General features: G+C 40.1%; 1 long non-coding RNA gene across 1 annotated transcript; it reads left to right on the top strand.

Moving 5' to 3' along the window:
* The first annotated feature begins 1,876 nt into the window (after positions 1-1,876).
* On the top strand, positions 1,877-4,920 carry LOC140695031 (uncharacterized). Its single transcript, XR_012070721.1, has 4 exons — positions 1,877-2,139; positions 2,240-2,439; positions 2,743-2,869; positions 4,649-4,920. It is a non-coding gene; the product is annotated as an uncharacterized lncRNA (long non-coding RNA).
* The last annotated feature ends 9,846 nt before the right edge of the window (positions 4,921-14,766 follow it).

The following is a 14,766-nucleotide window of genomic DNA, read 5'->3' as shown; positions in this document are numbered from 1 at the left end:
ACTGGGCAGGGGATGGTAGGGATCCTTCTTGCTTGAGTTCCATGTTCTTGCTAGTTTTCATTGCTCAGTTGCCTTTAGTTTATGTCCATGAGGCCTCTCATGGGAAGGTCACTCTGTCCTGATAGATTGAGTTTCTTATCAGCAAAAAGCTCTGGACCCACTCATATTTCCCAGAGTTTTCTGCTGACCTGCTGACACTTTATATAATTGAGACCTAAGAAACTACTGAATATAAAATCCTTATTGTTATTGTTTGCCCTCGAGTTCCATAGGAAGGGGTGCTGTCTCAGGCTGTCTAAAGCCAGATCTGAACAAAGATAGGGTGACAGGCTGTGCTGCTGGTCCTCCACAGTTGAAGGGGATTTCCAACTTAGCTTTATATTCAAGGCAGATGAGTTCAAATCTTGCCTTTACCAGTTATTATCTTTGTGAATTTGGGGAGAAACTGTACTTTTTTGTGTCCAAATTTGTTTATCTGTAAGTAAGTTCAGTATTTATTTTAAGGTTTCTGTTTTAGAATTGAATGAGCTAATACTCTCATTTATACCTAAACTAGTGATCTCATGGTTCTATGCTGGTGCCTTGGTAGTTGATTACTAAGGGACTCCGCAGTGAGATTGGGGGTGGGGGACCCTGGATAATAGAGCTTATATTCCAGGATATGCTTGTAAAAGACTGGATGTGCAGTGGATTTTTAGTAAATATCTACTCCTTTCCTAATCTGCATTGATTGTGTATATATCTTTATACTAATATATGAACAATTTTTATTGCAATTTAAATATCTTTGTAGTATTTACAATATCTAGTTATAAAAATACGTGAAATAAAAAGATTTGAATTTATTTTCTTTTCAATAAGCAAAACAAAATAAAATAGAAAAGAAAAAAGTTTTGAAGGAGTAGAAATAATTTTATTTCTGTGGAATCAATTCCTTGTAATAGGTTTTTTGTTCATGTTGTTAAAAAGCATATAAAATTGATAGGTGGTGAAATACTGGAAATGAGGAAACAGTGGAGACATACTACCTCTAAGGCAGTCAATTTGTTACCAAGTCCAAACTCGTTCTGCTTGCTGCATGACAGGCCGATTAATCGGGAGATGAGATGTTGGAGTAAGGAAAAGAGACTTTATTTGTAAAGCTGGCAGACCCAGAAAATGGCATATTGTTATCCAGTAGAACTCTCTTCCCCAGGGCAGAATTCAGTCTCCTTTTATACTAAAAAGCGGCAGGGATGTGGCTGGTTGTTGCAAACTTCTTGCTGTATGAATTGTTTGTCCTTGAAATCCTTTGTTCCTGCAGCTGTCCATGTGGGTCAAATTATGGTGCCCCTGTAAAACCTCCAAAAAAAAAGAAAGGTTATTCACTATTTTACAACTTGCCATCTATACATAAGTGTAGAAGAGCAAATATCCTTAAAGATCAGAGCCCGGAGAATAGGCCCTCCTGGATATTTCAGGCTAAAGGCAACTTTCTTTTACAAAAGGTGCAGAGATAGCAAGTCTGAGCCTAGAAAACAAGGTACAGGATTAAAGCCAAATGAACACATCTAACATGGAGTGAAATTTGTTCTTTCTATTACAATTTCTTTTTCTCCCTCATAAATAATTTTAGTAAGAAACATGAGCAATTTTTTTATTTTTGCTTCTTAATAAAGGACTACAACTACAATTTAGTGAGCAGGGATGCTGTGCGTGCCTTGGTGTCACAGCAAACTCTTGTTGGTGGTGGTCGACCCTGCAACATGCCTGATGCCCCGTGAGTGTTGGTGAGGGTCCCCCTAACCAGGGGCTCTATTCAGGAACCACCATATGCGCGTTGACCTCTGGCACCTCTTTTTCAGCTGCAGGAAATTTTTTCAGATTCTATGATAGAAAAATCACTCCAGCTAGGGATAATCAGGGAGTAAAGGAAGAGGAAAAGGGCTTGAAGTAGAGTAGAAGAGAAAGACAGAAGCTCAGGGAGCCTGGGGGCTTGGCAGCGCTGCCTCGGGAGAGAGAGGAGCAGAGGTGTGGATGGGACCGGCTACAGAACCAGCTCCTGCAGCTTTCCCTGCACCCAAGCCACACAGCTTTTAATAGGGCCCAGGACTCTCTCCTGGCTGGATGTCACCCTGGGCAGAACCTTGAGAATCGAAGGTAAGGGGTGGGCAGCACTCACCTAGGGGGTCACTGAGGACTTTGGTCAAGTCCACATTGACTTTTCCAGTCATGTGCCTTCACCTGTTCTTTATCTCAGGATCTGAGAAGCAGGAGCAAGGAACTCAGGGAGAGATGCAGGAAGATATCTGACTGTGTTAAGAGACGACAGTCACAGTGACACTGGGAGCGAAGACACTTGCAGCAAAGTAAAATAACTTCACAACCATTGCATCAGAGCTGCATGTGTGAGAGAGCCTAAGCCTGTCTCAGAGTGCAGGGGACAAGCGGAATGGAATGGTAAAATTAACACTGACAATTGAAATTTTGTTAAATAGCCTGCTACTTTTAATTTTATCACTTCACTGTATGCAGGTGTATTTCTATGAGCATTTATAGGTTCACACAACCCCACCAGCCCCTCTTGCCCCCATGGGGGATGGGATTTCTCAAGCACAGTGCCCCTCCTGCTTGCTTGGGCCACGCTGCGGGTCCTCACCTGGGGCCGGACTGCTACAGTACACTGAGTCCCCGAGGCACGGCCTGGGATACATGACAGGAACAACTGTGCTCTTGGCTGAGGGCCTCCATTTCCCCCTGCAGTGTAAGAATGCCGGTGACTCAGTTAGAAGCATGCATCCAAGCCGTCCTTCCGTGTCATCACCATCTAGAAGCGGTGCCTGAATCTTCTGAATTTCTGCAGAATGTGGTTTACAATCACCTTGAACAAGTGAGTGTGTGTCCTCTTTCAAGTGGAGGAGTTACTGCCATTTTCCTGGAACTTACTCACCACTAGTCCATCTGATTTTTCTGTGCTAGGATTCAGTATGGCCTGCTAATAACTCTGCAGTCAGGTCTAGAAACCCTGATGAAGAGGATTATTTATTTTCTTTCTTTATATGATAGTATTTTACTTTCAAATTTCTGAGTTTTCAGTTCTTGGAGGAATGTTTTGGGGGTTGGAGAAACAATTTTGCTCTTACCATCTTTGTGACCTGTTGCTATATGCGTCTCACCTGTCTTCTGTCACTTGTGAGGTGGTTCTATTTTTGACCCTGTCCGGGTTGTTCATATTTTAAAACATAAAATCTGTAAAAGTACAGTCCCTTTTACTCTGAAGACATTCCACAAATACTCCTTTAATCTGGGTATGGTTTTAAGAAGACACAATAATTGGAATATATACTTGCAGGTTGCCAGTGCAAAATCCCCAAATTAATAGTCGAGCTCAACATCTAAAATCTTTCTAATCTACCATGGATTTGTATGGATAAGTGAAGTAGTTTGCTAAGAACTCAATCCTCCCAAGCTGATGCTCTGCCAGATGGTGGAGCCGAGGGACGAGGGTGTGTCCTGCCCTTACTGAGCTGACAGTTTCATGGCAAGGACCTTCACCAGGTGAAGAAATTGAAGTTTCTTCTAAGAACAGTGGGTCTGAAATGAGTCCAAAAGCGTGGGAGAGACACAATCACATTTGTCTCAAGTAGGGGAGAGTGGCTGTGGGGCCACCTGGGAGACTCATGAGTCCAGGTGGGCAGTGTTGTTGGCTTCCAATTGAGCGGTGGGACGGTCAGTGGGTAAAAGCGAACAGATTGAAGGCATGTTTAGATGGTAAAGAGGAAAGGATCAATGCTGTCTGTGAAGGTAGGATGGAGTAAGGCCCAGGTTTCTGGGTGGATTAATGAGTTAAATAATGGTCCTGCTGTGTTCTGAGGAGGGAAAGCAGCAGAGGGAGTTCTGGGGGAAAACTGATGAGTTCAGCTGTGGGTAAAGTGAAAGGCTGTTAGATGTGTGGTCTGGGAGCTCTGGTGAGAGCCAGTAGTGAGTAGGGGGCGGAGAGAGAGACTTTCAAATCATTTTGTCTTGTGAAAATACATACAAGAATGAGTAATGACACAACCCCTGTATATTCTGGATTTAAAACCCAGTAACATTTTGCTATATTGACTGCAGGGGTTCTTAATTTTTTAATAGAAATAAAATAAATAGAAACAAAATAGTGGAGTTAATGAATATCTTAGAGTTGATGTGTGTCCTTGTATGTATTTTCATACCTCATCTGTTTATAAACATAATCTACAAAAAGTTAACTTGCTTAGCATTAGAGTTAAACAGAGGGACGTGACACACTCTGTTGGTGGTTCAAGGTGATTTCTTGGGCAAATTATGTAGCCTCTCTGTGCCTTAGTTGCATCTTCTGTGACTGCCCCCATGCCCCTCATCACAGCTGATTTCCTAGACTTGAAGTTGGGAGGGAGGCTGCTGAAGGGAGTAAGAGGTGGCAACTGCTAGGGTCACTGAAGAGAGAGACAAAAACAGATTAAAGCCGAGAAACTGAGTGCTAATACCCTCAAAGGAGAAAGAATCCCTTAGTTTTTTGAGCCACTTAGCCTAAGAGAACGAAAATCATGTGGATCCAAAGCTCTTGAGCATATGAGTATTGTGGGTGGGAGGGTTTCATCAGAAAAGGGTTGAGAAAAGGCCTTTTGGTTTCCCTTTACGTTTCCAGTAAGGATGAGGCGCAGAAGAAAAACCACCCGTTTCACAGTAGAAGGTGCTGTTTTGTGCGAAACTGTCCGAAGGTTGGAAACCATTCATCAGTGGTGCTGGCAAAAGAAGAGACTTCTGGATTGGGTGGGGCACTTGCTGTGACTTCCAGGTGACCTGCTGGCTGGGGGCTGTGAGGCGGGCAGTAGGTTTGCAGTGTGACCTGGGTATAATCCCTGGCATTGAGGCTGCTGATCTGACTAGCAGAGCTGGGCAGACACCGTCCTAACGGGGCTGCTCGGGATGAGGCCTGGGACACCTGCCATGCTGAGGGCGAGAGGAGAGCTCCCCTGAGGTTGTGTCCCTGTGAAGATTAGAAACGTCCTCCTGCAGGGGAGGAAGAGCCTCTGAGCAGCGGGCCGGATGCACAGGCAAGACCAGCCTGAGCACGGAGATTTCAGGAAGCCGGAATTCATACAGGCCCGAACAGCCTTGTTCCTGAGAAACTGGAGGGAAAAGATGCTGCAAATGCAGGCTAAGTTCAGACACTATTGTGTGTCATGAGTGATAGGAAAAGACTGTTCAGGCAGCCACGAGAGAACCCTGTGGTTGTCCCAGTTGGGCGTCACACAGGAGGGAGGAGCAGAGTTATATACTTTGCCACTTATTAGCTGTGTGACTTTGAGCAATATCACCCCACTTCTCTCTATATATATCTACATCTGTAAAGAGACACAGTGACAAGCTCGTGTCATCAGAATGCTTTGTTTAACTCTGATCCCCTTTGTCCAGTCCTGTCAGTGCTGCCCTGCAAGGTTCTGCAGCGGCTGCTCTTGCCCTGTGATGGGAGGGCATAAAAGGGCATTGTAGCACCCGAGGGCAGAAAGGGGTTGCTTTAAAAGCAGACATGTAGCGTCCTGCAGCTGCAGACCTGCAGGCAGTTTGGTTCATGGTCGTGGAGAGGACTTTGGAGGCCTTAGCGTCGTCTTAAGACTTGTTTTCCCTTGGGGACCTGATTTGCCTTTGCAGATTAATGTTGAAGATTTGGGCTTCTGGCAAAGCTGTTTTCAGAGATGGGTATATACGTAAAATATCATATAAAATAAAATGATTTATTTAACGTGTGCGACTTTGCAGCTGTTGGGAAGAGCTGTGTTGGCCTGGTCTCCACGGGGGACACCAAGGGTCAGCAGAGCGTGCGGGAGGGAAGGCAGCCTGCAGTGCTTCTGCGGGGTGTTCTCCCCAGCAGGGCGCTCTGCTGAGTTGTCTCTTCTCTGAGTTTGGTTGCCAGAGGAGCAGACAGCAAAGTAATGAGTTCTGGAGGGATTGTATAATGACAGGAAGAAATAGGAACCTGGAGATTTTCTGGACTAAAACACGCTTTTGGTTCCTGATTCAGTGTGTTCCATTACAGAATTGATGAGTTGTGTCTATTCTGGAACGTCATTGAAATAAACGTTCAGCCTAAATGTTAAGGGCTTTGATTTATTTGGCTGGAGGACTCGAGCCGGGATGACAGCCTCTCAGATCACTCTGAGGGACTGCTCCCAAGAGGTAGTGGAGGAGCTAGGATAAATAGAATCTTTACAACAAAGATCAGGTAATTGGAACAATAAAATATTGCTTGTTATCTAAAGAAAACCAGATATCTCAAGTTCAAGTATTTAGTGGTTTTCTATGTATGGTGGGAAGCAAACATTTGGGTCATTGAATTCATTCCTTTGGCAAGCACCTGGCTATCTAGGGCCAGTATCCTGTCCTTTCTTGCACTGAGTCTGCTCAGAGGGCACCACTGTGAGTGGCTGAGAGGCCGGGCTGTAGGCATGAACTCGCTGGGGGTTGGCAGCAGCCGCTGATGATTTGGATTCAGCATTCTTTGTTTACTGACATGGTTGCAGTATTTTCATGCACATTGTAGTATTTTCATTCACAGTGTTCCCCCTTGGTCCTAAATTCGACCAATATTTTGAGAGACATTTCATGACCAATTTTGTCCCACGGTGCTAGGATGGCTCATTCCTAGTTCAGGTGAAGAATCTTCTGAGTTGCCATTCAAGGTGTTAGTTTTTTTTATCAGGCCCTGTTGATACTAAAAGTTCTCTGGATCACCTGTCTTACTACTCTATTATGATCCAGGAAGTGTTTACCCATCTTTGCTCATTCCCATACCTAGAATCACACTATTATATTTATTTTATTCAGGGTTATAAATTTTATCTGTTTCTTCAAGATGTTTAGCCATCATCCATCTTGTGGGCCTAGTTACACATTGGGAAATGTAACAGACAACAATTTTATAAAATAGACAGGATATAAGTAATACAGCTAGTAACGTTAATAAAGTCACGAGTAAGAATTTAATAGTCGAGAAGTTGTATTTTTGGGTTAAAATTTTGCTTGTGTTTCTGAGTTTGATCCTATGAGAAAGTTCATATTTATGGTCAGGGTCAGGGCAGGTATTAATTGGCCAGTTGAAATCTCCCACCTTGTAAGATCAACAGTGGCCTAAACAGAACTATAAATTCTTTTTAGAATAACGTTTCTGAGGGCTATCTAGTTAGAGCCTTGGAGTAGGGAAACCCACCAAGGTAACACAGAAGTACTAGACATAGGTAATTTATCATAAACTTAACAATTGGAGTAGTTCATAATCAAAGGTTGGAGAAATTATCAAAGTAATTGGTATACAGTCCTGGTCCGGTGTCTTGGGTCAGCAGTCTAGCTCAGATGTCGTCTTCTTCTCATCCTGGTATGGAAGCTTTTTCTCCATTTGGGCATTGTTTTAAGGTGAGCAGTGCTCTATAGGCCAGTGCACTGCAGGGGCTGTTTCAGATAGGAAATGAATCCGAGACTCCGTTTCCTTCAGCTTTGGTGTGTATGGTCTAGTTAAGAGTATCTGAAAAAGGGTCTTTCCATTCAGGTTGGAGACAGTTCTTTAAGTCATGCCTGTTGCAGTATGTATAATCCCCTGGCTGCAGGTCATGGGGCATTGGAATTTTACCCAAGGATAGATTACTGAGCTTCAGAATCAAACCTAGAGTATTCTTTTCATAATTCAATTAAACTGTACAGCAGTGTGACATAACAGCAAGGAATGATCTGGGAAGTGTCTTAGTAAATATGGACCTCAATTAACAAAACTAGAATTTAATATCGACTAAAATATAATTTTTTTCTCTCTAAAGTTACCCTCAGTTTTCTCAAATATAGCCAAATCAAGATTAATTTCTTTACAAATTAAATCTGATTATTTGATCATATAGGCTTTTTAAATTGACTGTGTTGGAAGTTTTAATACGGAGTCTCAGGGTAGAATGTTAATAAGGTTTTCTAAGGCCAAGAAAGCCACGTCAAGGCTTTTCATGGATTTTTGCCTTACAGATTTAGGTAAATTCTTTTCTCTTTAAAATCCTTAAAATACCTTTATACTCCTATATCTCTTAGGAGATGATCTCCCTAATTTGTCTGATAGAGCCACTGGGGACCTAAGTATTTTTAGTCTTTTGAGGGATCAGATAGAGAGAAAAGATAACTGTTCCAAGTCTGTATACATAGTTATAATTTATCAAATTGCTGTGAACCATAACTAGCTTAAAGAGAAGAGATTCTTTATGTCTGGGAAACAGGTTAAAAGGCAGTAGTATTTCAAACAATATCAAAAATTATAACCATATTCAGCTGGTTAATCAGTCCCATGTAACTAATTCTTTTAATGAGAGTTTTCATTAGAACTTTAAAATGTCTTACCCAGTTTAGTTCAGTGCTGTAGTTTGAAATTTATTAGAAATCAGTAAATCTCCTTGAAGAGAAAGCATTTTGCAAAACCATCAGAAGAAAACAATTAACTGTCTATAAATGACAAAAGTTTTAAAAGCATGGTTAAACACCGTTACACTATAATCAATAAAGAAACCTGTTCACTATACCCATAATTATCACTGGTAACATTTCAGATAAACCAGAATTTTAGGGAGTCCATATAATTTCTACAATACCTATATTAATAATATTTCTCATTCAATATAACCTTAGAAGTTTTATGATTCATTTGACAATTCCATGTTATTTAAAATGCCAAATGAAACTTTATAGTTAAAAATCTCTCTTTGGGATGTTTCAGGGGCCTTCTGTAGCATCCCAAACTTAACTGGAGATTAAAAGAATTTTAATTAATTAAATTAATTTTTATTTAATTAATTAGAATTTTATATTTGGGGAGCTTTGTGAAAGACTTCAGAACACTTGATCAGATAAACATATAGATCACTGTAATGTAGTACTAATTCATTAACAAGAAAATATGTCAAATGTAAAGGCAGAACAGATCAGCTAAGTGGTATAAGAAGTTTTACAATCTGTTACTGAAGGTGGATTAATATTTTAAGAAAATTTTTTCCTCTTAACAGAGAGAAAACCAAATCTAATCTTGTTCCAGCTAACTTCTAAGATTCATTTACGTTGCCCAATTTGATTCTAAACTTAGCCAATTCTGACCACGTACAAAACTTTCCTCAGGGTTCCTTTTCCACAAGCCTTCCACAGCTTTCTATACTTATATTAGTGTGTCCCTTATTTTGTCTTCCATTCAGAGGTAACCAGCTTCAGGAGAAAGTCACTATTTTTCATTAACAAAGTATTATTCCATTCTTACATCTTCCTTTACGCATTTATATTACTTTCCTAGGATACTGAGATCATTCCCTTACTAATAGAGACTATTTCTGTGTGACACCAACCATTTATTAATATTTCTAAACACCTTTAGTTTCACTGTAAGAGGAAGTTAAATGTTAAGTAATTCATATTTCAATCTTATTTTATCTGAAAATGGCATAGATATTTAATAAAATCTTGTCATTTAACTTAATTTAGCACAACTCTAGAATTTAAAGATATCAAACATTTAGAGATTATTTTAAGCATACATTTTAAAAATATATTTTAAATATTTACCCAAAGCTCTCATCTCATTTGCATTTAATTTACTTAAAATTTTACCACAGCACATTACTGTTATTTTTTTTTTTGACAAATCTGCAACAGATATAACAGGATCTTATTTGACTTTCATTAAACCTAGGTACAGTAAAGGTATTATAGTTAAGATGGATGATTTTAAAGATGTCTACATTTATTAGAACATACTTAAACTAAACAATATCAAATATTACCTTAATATTGAATATTTTCCAATTCACATGACACTGAAAGTCAATTTGTTAAGTTTTTATTTTAAAAATACTTAATTTTTAAGCTCTTATATTTTTACATCAATTAAGCAGAGCTCTTTGACTTCGAAATTTTTTTTTTTAGCAGTAGAAATATCTCACTTCTATAATCTGTATGCAGGCTTATAAACAGACAAAAGCTAGAGATCTCATAGCTTCACTTTAAAACTTACTTATATTTATAATAATAGTTGGAGTAAGCTGAATTTGCTTGCTCAAATCACTAAGGCTTACTATTTATGAAACAGGTAATTAAGATTTCCTCACAAAGTCTGAAGGACCCGTCAGAGTTCTGAGTTCTAAAATGCCAAAAATTTCATGGCCTCAAGTTTTATTTCGTTGAGCTAATTAGGCTCAGTCCTAGGTCACTGTTTGTTGTATTTATATTTCTGATCTGCAAGACAAAGACACTCTCTTCCAGGTCCCCAGATAAATGCTCTGTCACCCAGACCCAATTTTATCTCCTTAATTGGCATTTTTGTATCAGTGAGAAGAGCTGTAAACAAAGAATTCCATGTTTTAAAACTAAGGTTTTCTTTATTTTGTCTTCCAAAGCTTGCATAAGACATTTATTAAGGTCTCTTTTCCTTGAGTTATAAGTTAAACCCAGGGTAAACCTATTTTTTTTTTTTTAGCTACTCAAATTACTTTTTAGATTTACGTTATATTGGACGTCTCAAGTAACTATATTGGTTTCCTTTAATTTGTTCAATTAATATTTTCAGAGGGATAGACATGTGCCCAGCCTTATAATACCAAGAAGGGGAAGCGTTTTTCCACTGAAACATATCTATCCCACAACATAAGCAAAAGGTTTATATAAAGACCATCTAAATATACCAATTTCACAAACTTTTATCTCAATTTTATTAAATCTTATACCTTTAATTTTTATATTTATTAAGTTTAATCAATAATTCTTATTTCTAGAAGGAGTGACAGAAACCTTTTTTTTGTGGGTGTACATTGTATATAATTTTATAGAAGTCTCTAGGATGCCCAAGTTTCAGCCAAAGAGCTTAGGCCCTTCTCGATTTTTAATTTCATTAATTGGTCTGTTGTCCCAATCCTTGATCAAGTATTTCAGTCTACATATAAATATATGTTAAACTGTGGTAAATAAAACGGACTTGTTTGAACTTTAATGTTGGGGGGGAGTAGGTGAACTCTTTGGCCCTTTTTTTTTAACTTTACGTAGTGTAGTATCAAAACCCTGTATGTAAATCCAAAAATGTCCATTTTATTGATCTCATTCAAAATAACCATATAAAAATATTTATCCTTTTGGGATAAGCCACTTATCTGTTTTTTTGACATTTTTACAATCCTTTTTCCAGTTATTCAACCTAATTAACATTAATTATACTAAGTTTTTATTAGCATCTCTAGAAACATTTATCAGAAAGGAAAAACAAAAATGTAGCTTTTCAAACCAGTTATATTTTTATATCTGAGTTCTTAGGTTAACCATTAGATATATTTTTCTGCATTTAAACTTTATTTTAATAGGTACCAATAAAACAGCCGTTTATAATGAGATCTCTTTAAACTTTCACCAATTAAAAAGTTTTTCCAAATTAAAAAATCCATCATATGGCCATCAATTTATATATATATAAATAAATATATATATATATATATATATATAGTGATTTTAAACCAATAAGATGAAGAGGCCCTTCCACATGAGAGTCAGGGTGTTGCCTAAATAAAATTCAAAGGTTTACTCTCCAAAAGCTTAAAGCCTTCGTGGTCCAGGCTGATGCAACAAAGTTTAAGATGGCAAAATATCTGAAAATTGGTACAATCAAAGAATTGCTTAGAATCCCAATTTATTTGCGTGGCCACCGTATGTACACAATACTTGAACTTTTGTATGGCAGAGTCCAAGGTTTCCTTTAAAAACTAAACTAAACATATATATACTTACATGCACACACTTAAAACATCCAGAGAAAGATAAAACGTTTACATTTCAAGGACACAGGAAGAGAAATCCAAGTTCCCACTAAAGGGGATTTTGTTTTTATAAGTTCAGAATGCCAAAAAATGTTTTTATCAGGCCTGGTTATTTCCAGAGTGAGTTTTTTTTTTTCTTATTCCCGATTAATGTTGTAAGTTTTGTATGTACATAAATCTGGCTGGGGTTTTACTTGGAGACTGGCAATCTGTCATTTCTTTTTCTTTTCTTTTCTGTTCTTTATTTTTTTTTTGAAAGTTCTATTCCCCATTGTAAGGTCGGGTTCTCAGAATAAATTTGCTAGTAAGATTTCCCACAGGGACAACTCTGTGGCATGAAGTCTTTGTGTCTACCACTCCTGGAAGATTCCCTGTCACCTGAGAATGCTGTTACCAGCCAGGAGGATGGTCCAAAATTTGGAGTTGAAAGTTTCCTCATAAGAGTTTTACTTTTATCCTGAAAAATTCAATGGAGGTAACCAAATTGAGGAAAACATTAGACCAGCCTCTTACCTAACCACTCAGTCCTGAACCCAGTGTCTTTCAACTTGGACCCACTCGGGATGTCTCCACTGGGTGGGTAATTCACCTCAGTTTCTTTCAACTGGAGGGCCACGTACCTGGATACACCGCCAGATAAAACTTAGGATCATCAACCAATATGTGAGATCTGAGAACCAGGAGAGACTCAGCCAAATTCATCTGGACCCCCCGAGGAGGCGGATGAGCACAAAGGGCCACTGCTGGTACCAAGGCTCTGGTCACTTGGAGAGTTCAGGTGGAGAGAAATCTGCTGTGGTGCTTCATGGTGTCCAAAACTGTTGACTGAAATAAACGTGCAGCCTAAAAGTTAAGAGTTATGTTTCATTTGGCGGGAGGACTCGAGCCAGGATGACCGTCTCTCAGAACTCTCTGAGGGACTGCTTCCAAGAGGTTGAGGAAGAGCTAGGATATATAGGAGCTTTACAACAAAGACCAGGTTGTTGGAACAATAAAAGATTACTTGTTATCTAAAGAAAGCCAGGTATCTCAAGTTCAAGAATTTAGTGATTTTGTATGAATGGGAGGAAGCAAATATTAGGACTCACTGAATTCATTTTTTAGACAAGCACCTAGCTATCTCGGGCCAGTAGCCCGTCCTTTCTTATTCTGAGTCTGCTCAGAGGGCACCATTGTGAGTTGCTGCAGTGGCTGGGCTGCAGGCCTGTCCTCGCCGGGGAGTGGCGGAAGCCTTTAATGACTTGGTATCAGTATTCTTTGTTTACTGACATGGTTGCAGTATTCTCATTCACATTGTAGTATTTTCGTTCACAGACCGAATATGGATCATCTGCAAACTTGGAAAGCAACCGAGATGGAATTACTGCAGATACCTTCTGCTTTAATAAGCCGTGTGCAAACATAAACACGGAGGAAGCATACACTTGGATTTGGAGGTGTAGGAAAGGGATCCTGCACATTGCAGGAGAACGCAATGCAGAATTCCTTAAGTCCAACTTTCTTTACTGTAGTGGTTTCTGAGAACAGTTTATGGTAATTAAACAACATTGACAAACGGTGGCACACATTGCTTTTAAGGGATGGCCGGCTGCAAACTTTTATATTGGACAGGTGGAATTCATAGGCAAGTGGTCAGGTGGATGGGAGAGAGATGGAGCCAAGGCCTGGGCCCAGATTCCGGTTTAAATTGCCATTTCTTCACCATAGGGCCTTGGAATAGAATGCATACTCTCAACCTGTTGGTGAATCTGTGAAATGGGCATGATAATATTCATTTCTTCCTGGGATTGTTGTAAGATCTAAAGAGTATTATAGCACACATGAAGCATTTAACACCCTGGCACTTAGCAGTGTTCACTGTGTGGGGCCGCCCCGCTTAGCGTGCGTCAGAGCCGTAAAGGCAGCATTTGTCTGTTGAGGATGCACTTGTAGCCCCTTGGCTAGGTTGTGAATTTGTTGATTTCCTTTAATACTTGTAACTCTGTGTGACATGGGCAGTTATTTTCATGGACAGATGAGGAATCTCAGGGTAAAGAAGACTGTGTAATTTGCCCAAGGTCAGACCATAATTTTGGGTGCAGGGGCCTCAGTTCAGCATGGGCCCCTGGGCCTTCTGCTCTCTCCGTTCAGCACCAGAGCCAGATATGGAGTTGGCTGTTTCCCTGCCCAGAATATCCGGCAGGACCCAAGACACACCTGGCCCTGTGCTGCTTGAGCAAAAACTCCGGAGGAGAGGGAGTTACAAAAGGGATAAACATAAAAACAGACGACAGCAAACTGTGATCAGCTCTGAGAAGGAAAGGAACACGTCTCGCCGTGCAGAGCTGGGAGCTTTCCCGTCTGGGCTGCTCTGGGGGTGTTCATCTCAGCTAAACAAGTTCTGCTGTTGCAGCAAGGCAGGAAGGCAGGGCGCATGTGGGCAGGTAGACAGGGCCTCATTGATCGTACTCATTCCCCATTAAGCGGCAGCTTTCACGGGCACTTACCTAGTAAACATTGGCCATAATCTTCACGCAATTTGCTTGGTAATTTTATTGACCCCAGCTTTGAGATGAGGTCATTGAAGCTGGGGAGTTTGTTGCATGCCCGTGATTACCTTGCAAATACCCCCACTGGTCTTTCAACCTAGACTGGTGTGGCTGTCATGCCCCATCCCTGTGAATGGCATCGTGTAGCTTCTCCCAAGTGGCCCAAGTGACTGACATTGATATGCTTAATTCGTAGGAAATGGTATGTGGCAATAAGAGAAAAAGATAGTAAGAAATTGTTTGGAAAACAAGAAAAAAACCTATTCTTCCCCAGCTGGGGGAGCGTAACCTGTATCACCCACCCTAATCACTGCCTGTCACCTCCTCCCTGAGGATTCTGTGTTCAGAAGCCACTCTGAGCCTTGGGAGAACATTTTTCCTCATGACACTTTTGACTAGGACCCGCGACATCTCTGTCCCTGGTT

The sequence above is a fragment of the Vicugna pacos genome, unplaced genomic scaffold (assembly GCF_048564905.1).
Source record: "Vicugna pacos unplaced genomic scaffold, VicPac4 scaffold_124, whole genome shotgun sequence".
NCBI lineage: Eukaryota > Metazoa > Chordata > Mammalia > Artiodactyla > Camelidae > Vicugna > Vicugna pacos.
The sequence above is the reverse complement of the archived record's forward strand: the minus strand, read 5'-3'. Positions and strand labels throughout refer to the sequence as shown.